Here is a 6,651-nt window from a genome sequence, read left to right on the forward strand (position 1 = left end):
GGGGGGGATGTGAGGAAAAACTTCTATACGCAGCGAGTGGTGAGGACCTGGAACTCGCTGCCGATGGAAGTGCTGGTAGCGGAGACACTCAGTGTTTTCAAGGGGAGACTGGATAGGCACTTGAGGGAAATAAACTTGCAGGGCTACGGGGATAGAGCGGGGGAATGGGACTGACTGGATTGCTCTACAGAGAGCCGGCACGGACTCGATGGGCCGAATGGCCTCCTGTGCCGTTATGACTCTATGACAACCCCTTCCCATTCACTCCCTCTGTACACAATCCCAATGGACCCAAACCCCTTCTCATTCATGCCCACTGTACAAAATCCCAATGAACCCAAACCCTTTCCCATTCACTCCCATTGTACCCAATCCCAATGGAAACAAACCCTTGCCATTCACTCCCAATGGACCAAAACGCCTTCCCGTTCACTCCCACTGTACACAATCCCAATGACCCAACCCCCTTGGCATTCACTCCCACTGTACACAATCATAATGAATCCAACCCCTTCCCATTCACTCCCAATGTACACAATCCCAATGGACACAACCCCTTCCCATTCATTACCACTGTACAAAATCCCAACGGACCCAAACCCCTTCCCATTCACTCCCAATGTACACAATCCCAATGGACACAACCCCTTCCCATTCACTCCCAATGTACACAATCCCAATGGACACAACCCCTTCCCATTCACTCCCACTGTACAAAATCCCAACGGACCCAAACCCCTTCCCATTCACTCCCAATGTACACAATCCCAATGGACCTCAGGTTTCTCTAAGGTTCTGTGTCTCTGGGCTTTTCCTAATCCCAATCTGTCCAGGCCGAGTCTGCAGTCAGAGTGGGTGTCCATACCTTGACATCTGGTCGGCTCTTCTTTCTTCTCCTGGGCGGTGGCCTGGGGTGGTGAGCTTTGGTCTTGGACCTTCCTCGAGTGGGCATCGTGAAGCAGATGAGCTGCCTCCTTCTTTGCAAAGTCCCCGAGTCGCTCTGTGTAGTGTCCGTACAACTGCAGCGAGGAGTGACATCAAGGAGATAGAGTTCGGACCAATAGGAGAAAGCAGGTATAGATTAGGACCAATGGGAGAGAGGAAATGGAGATTAGCACCAATGGGAGAGAGGAGAGGCAGATTCAGACCAATAGGAGAGGGGAGATGGGGATTTTGACAAATAGGAGGGAGGAGATGGAGATTAGGACCAATAGGAGACAGGAGATGGAGATTAAGACCGATTGGAGTGAGGAGATGGAAATTAGGACCAATGGGAGAGAGGAGATAGGGATTTGGACCAATAGGAGGGAGGAGATGGAGATTAGGACCAATAGGAGACAGCAACGTTACAGCGCCTGTGACCCCCCCGGGGCCGAGGGTGAAAGGTCAATGTTTGATTGGAGGGGTCGGGTATCCTGATATTGGCGAGTTTTGCTGGTCAGTTTTTCTGACGTTGATTTACGAAAGGTTAAAGGTTCCAGTTCGATGGTGGACTTAGTGACTGTGATCAATCTTTACAATATTAATTCTCAGCCTTAACTGTCTGTCCTATAGTTTGTTCACATTCCACTTACGATAATAAATTCTGCGTTCTAGCAATAAAATACACTTCACATTGATAAAAACAGGAAAGGCCCAGGCGCCATTTCTGGCCTGTACTGAATTAGTCTGGTTTCAACTGGTGTTATACTGAGACCCTGGGTTAGGGAGGGGTGAATCAACCCGGGGTCCTGCTCCTCATCCCCGTCCAGTGACCCCTGGGTTAGGGAGGGGTGAATCAACCCGGGTTCCTGCTCCTCATCCCCGTCCAGTGACCCCTGGGTTAGGGAGGGGGTGAATCAGCCTGGGTTCCTGCTCCTGATCCCTGTCCAGTGACCCCTGGGTTAGGGAGGGGTGAATCAACCCGGGGTCCTGCTCCTCATCCCCGTCCAGTGACCCCTGGGTTAGGGAGGGGGTGAATCAGCCTGGGTTACTGCTCCTGATCCCTGTCCAGTAACCACTGTGTTAGGGAGGCGGGTGAATCAGCCCGGGTTCCTGCTCCTCATCCCTGTCCAGTGACCCCTGGGTTAGGGAGGGGGTGAATCAGCCCGGGTTCCTGCTCCTGATCCCTGTCCAGTGACCCCTGGGTTAGGGAGGGGGTGAATCAGCCCGGGTTCCTGCTCCTGATCCCTGTCCAGTGACCCCTGGGTTAGGGAGGGGGTGAATCAGCCCGGGTTCCTGCTCCTGATCCCTGTCCAGTGACCCCTGCGTTAGGGAGGGGTGAATCAACCCGGGGTCCTGCTCCTCATCCCCGTCCAGTGACCCCTGGGTTAGGGAGGGGGTGAATCAGCCTGGGTTACTGCTCCTGATCCCTGTCCAGTAACCACTGTGTTAGGGAGGCGGGTGAATCAGCCCGGGTTCCTGCTCCTCATCCCTGTCCAGTGACCCCTGGGTTAGGGAGGGGGTGAATCAGCCCGGGTTCCTGCTCCTGATCCCTGTCCAGTGACCCCGGGGTTAGTGAGGGAGTGAATCAGCCCGGGTTCCTGCTCCTGATCCCTGTCCAGTGACCCCTGGGTTAGGGAGGGGGTGAATCAGCCTGGGTTCCTGCTCCTGATCGCTGTCCAGTGACCCCTGGGTTAGGGAGGGGGTGAATCAGCCCGGGTTCCTGCTCCTGATCCCTGTCCAGTGACCCCTGGGTTAGGGAGGGGGTGAATCAGCCTGGGTTCCTGCTCCTGATCCCTGTCCAGTGACCCCTGGGTTAGGGAGGGGGTGAATCAGCCCGGGTTCCTGCTCCTGATCCCTGTCCTGTGACCCCTGGGTTAGTTAGGGGGTGAATCAGCTTGGGTTCCTGCTCCTGATCCCTGTCCAGTGACCCCTGGGTAAGGGAGGGGGGTGAATCAACCCGGGTTCCTGCTCCTGATCCCTGTCCAGTGACCCCTGGGTTAGGGAGGGGATGAATCAGCCCAGGTTCCTGCTCCTGATCCCTGTCCAGTGACCCCTGGGTTAGGGACGGGGTGAATCAGCCCAGGTTCCTGCTCCTGATCCCTTTCCAGTGACCCCTGGGTTAGGGAGGGGGGTGAATGAGCCCGGGTTCCTGCTCCTGATCCCTGTCCAGTGACCCCTGGGTTAGGGAGGGGGGTGAATGAGCCCGGGTTCCTGCTCCTGATCTCTGTCCAGTGACCCCTGGGTTAGGGAGGGGGTGAATCAGCCCGGGTTCCTGCTCCTGATCTCTGTCCAGTGACCCCTGGGTTAAGGAGGGGGTGAATCAGCCCGGGTTCCTGCTCCTGATCCCTTTCCAGTGACCCCTGGGTTAGGGAGGGGGGTGAATCATCCCGGGTTCCTGCTCCTGATCCCTGTCCAGTGACCCCTGGGTTAGGGAGGGGGTGAATCAGCCTGGGTTCCTGCTCCTGATCCCTGTCCAGTGACCCCTGGGTTAGGGAGGGGGTGAATCAGCCCGGGTTCCTGCTCCTGATCCCTGTCCAGTGACCCCTGGGTTAGGGAGGGGGTGAATCAGCTTGGGTTCCTGCTCCTGATCCCTGTCCAGTGACCCCTGGGTTAGGGAGGGGGGTGAATCAACCCGGGTTCCTGCTCCTGATCCCTGTCCAGTGACCCCTGGGTTAGGGAGGGGATGAATCAGCCCAGGTTCCTGCTCCTGATCCCTGTCCAGTGACCCCTGGGTTAGGGACGGGGTGAATCAGCCCAGGTTCCTGCTCCTGATCCCTTTCCAGTGACCCCTGGGTTAGGGAGGGGGGTGAATGAGCCCGGGTTCCTGCTCCTGATCCCTGTCCAGTGACCCCTGGGTTAGGGAGGGGGGTGAATGAGCCCGGGTTCCTGCTCCTGATCTCTGTCCAGTGACCCCTGGGTTAGGGAGGGGGTGAATCAGCCCGGGTTCCTGCTCCTGATCTCTGTCCAGTGACCCCTGGGTTAAGGAGGGGGTGAATCAGCCCGGGTTCCTGCTCCTGATCCCTTTCCAGTGACCCCTGGGTTAGGGAGGGGGGTGAATCATCCCGGGTTCCTGCTCCTGATCACTGTCCAGTGACCCCTGGGTTAGGGAGGGGGGTGAATCAGCCCGGGTTCCTGCTCCTGATCCCTGTCCAGTGACCCCTGGGTTAGGGAGGGGGTGAATCAGCCCGGGTTCCTGCTCCTGATCCCTGTCCAGTGACCCCTGGGCTAGGAAGGGGGTGAATCAGCCTGGGTTCCTGCTCCTGATTCCTGTCCAGTGACCCTTGGGTTAGGGAGGGGGTGAATCAGCCCGGGTTCCTGCACCTGATCCCTGTCCAGTGACCCCTGGGTTAGGGAGGGGGGTGAATCAGCCCAGGTTCCTGCTCCTGATCCCTGTCCAGTGACCCCTGGGTTCGGGAGGGGGTGAATCAGCCCGGGTTCCTGCTCCTGATCACTGTCCAGTGATCCCTGGGTTAGGGAGGGGGGTGAATCAGCCCGGGTTCCTGCTCCTGATCCCTGTCCAGTGACCCCTGGGCTAGGAAGGGGGTGAATCAGCCTGGGTTCCTGCTCCTGATTCCTGTCCAGTGACCCTTGGGTTAGGGAGGGGGTGAATCAGCCCGGGTTCCTGCACCTGATCCCTGTCCAGTGACCCCTGGGTTAGGGAGGGGGGTGAATCAGCCCAGGTTCCTGCTCCTGATCACTGTCCAGTGACCCCTGGGTTAGGGAGGGGGTGAATCAGCCCGGGTTCCTGCTCCTGATCACTGTCCAGTGATCCCTGGGTTAGGGAGGGGGGTGAATCAGGATCGGGAGCTCGGCTGTGAAGCATCCTCCCACAGTGGAATATCACGCCGACACTCCCTGTCCCGGGCTCACAGGTGTAGCGTAGGGATCTGCAGGGTGAGGCAGCAGAGAGACTTTGGGACCATGGGGTGAGCGTGCGAGGAGCAGTGTTACCACAGACAAGCACAGACACGCACGCATGCAGCCTGCTTATATAAGTTCAGGAACAGCTGTTCCACATGGATAGCAGCCAAGAGAGAGATGGGCTGAATGCCAGGAATGGTGAGTGAGTGGGATGTACAGATACCTTGGCAGTGTTCCAACAGAGACGGACAACCACTCACGCCAGCAGCTCACCCCCAACTGTGAGACTCCTCACCCCCAACTGTGGGACTCCTCACCCCCCAACTGTGGGACTCCTCACCCCCCAACTGTGAGACTCCTCACCCCCAACTGTGAGACTCCTCACCCCCGCGAACTGTGGGACTCCCCAAACTGTGGGCCTCCTCACCCCCCAAACTGTGAGACTCCTCACTCCCCCAAACTGTGAGACTCCTCACTCCCCAAACTGTGAGACTCCTCACCCCCCAACTGTGAGACTCCTCACCCCCCAAACTGTGGGACTCCTCACCCCCCAAACTGTGGGACTCCTCACCCCACAAACTGTGGGACTCCTCACCCCCAAACTGTGAGACTCCTCACCCCCCAAACTGTGAGACTCCTCACCCCCCAAACTGTGGGACTCCTCACCCCCCAAACTGTGAGACTCCTCACCCCCCCAAACTGTGAGACTCCTCACCCCCCAAACTGTGGGACTCCTCACCCCCAAACTGTGAGACTCCTCACCCCCCAAACTGTGAGACTCCTCACCCCCCAAACTGTGGGACTCCTCACCCCCCAAACTGTGGGACTCCTCACCCCCCAAACTGTGGGCCTCCTCACTCCCCAAACTGTGGGCCTCCTCACTCCCCAAACTGTGAGACTCCTCACCCCCTAAACTGTGGGACTCCTCACCCCCCCAAGCTGTGAGACTCCTCACCCCCCAAAATGTGAGGACTCCTCATCCCCCAAACTGTGGGACCCCTCACCCCCCAAACTGTGGGACTCCTCAGCCCCCAAACTGTGGGACTCCTCACCCCCCAAACTGTGAGACCCCTCACCCCCCAAACTGTGAGACTCCTCACTCCCCAAACTGTGGGACTCCTCACCCCCCCAAACTGTGGGACTACTCAACCCCCAGACTGTTGGACTCCGCACCCCCCAAACTGTGGGACTCCTCAACCCCCAAACTGTGAGACTCCTCATACCCCAAACTGTGAGACTCCTCACCCCCCAAACTGTGGTGTCTCCTCACACCCCACCCCCACCGCCCCCCCCCCCCCCAGCAAACTGTGGGGACTCCTCACTCCTCAGATCCCTTCGCATTAACTCCCACTATACACAATCCCAAAGACCCAAAGCCTTCCCGTTCAACCCCATTGTACAGTCCCAATTGACCCAATGCCTTCCCATTCACTCCTAGTCTACACAATTCCAATGGACCCAATCTCATCCCATTCACCCCCACTGCACACAATCCCAATGGGCCTAGACCCTTCCCATTCACACCCATTGTACACAATCCCAATGGACCCAACCCCTTCCCATTCACTCCCACTGTACACAATCCCAATGGACCCAACCCCTTCCCATTCACTCCCGCTGTACACAATCCCAATGGACCCAACCCCTTCCCATTCACTCCCGCTGTACACAATCCCAATGGACCCAACCCCTTCCCATCCACTCCCGCTGTACACAATCCCAATGGACCCAACCACTTCCCATTCACTCACCCAATAGATTTGACTGCAGGACCATGGAGGGTGAAAGGTCAGTGTCTGACCCTCGACCTTGCCCAAGCTGGGCTCCAGTGGGTTATACTGGCTGATGTATGACCGCCTTTAAATA

General features: G+C 57.7%; 1 protein-coding gene across 1 annotated transcript in view; it reads right to left on the reverse strand.

Annotated features, from left to right (window-relative positions):
- Positions 1 to 1,052, reverse strand: part of LOC147080894 (chloride channel protein-like) — a gene marked incomplete at its 3' end in the record, with an annotated part of 40,859 nt that extends 39,807 nt beyond the window's left edge. Inside the window, exon 1 of the mRNA XM_085981040.1 lies at positions 866 to 1,052. The remainder of the gene's footprint in view (positions 1 to 865) is intronic.
- Positions 1,053 to 6,651: the final 5,599 nt, after the last annotated feature.

This window comes from Somniosus microcephalus, unplaced genomic scaffold (genome assembly GCF_052327205.1).
Source record: "Somniosus microcephalus isolate GS21.2 unplaced genomic scaffold, FLI_Smic_1.0 scaffold1030, whole genome shotgun sequence".
Taxonomy (NCBI): Eukaryota; Metazoa; Chordata; class Chondrichthyes; order Squaliformes; family Somniosidae; genus Somniosus; species Somniosus microcephalus.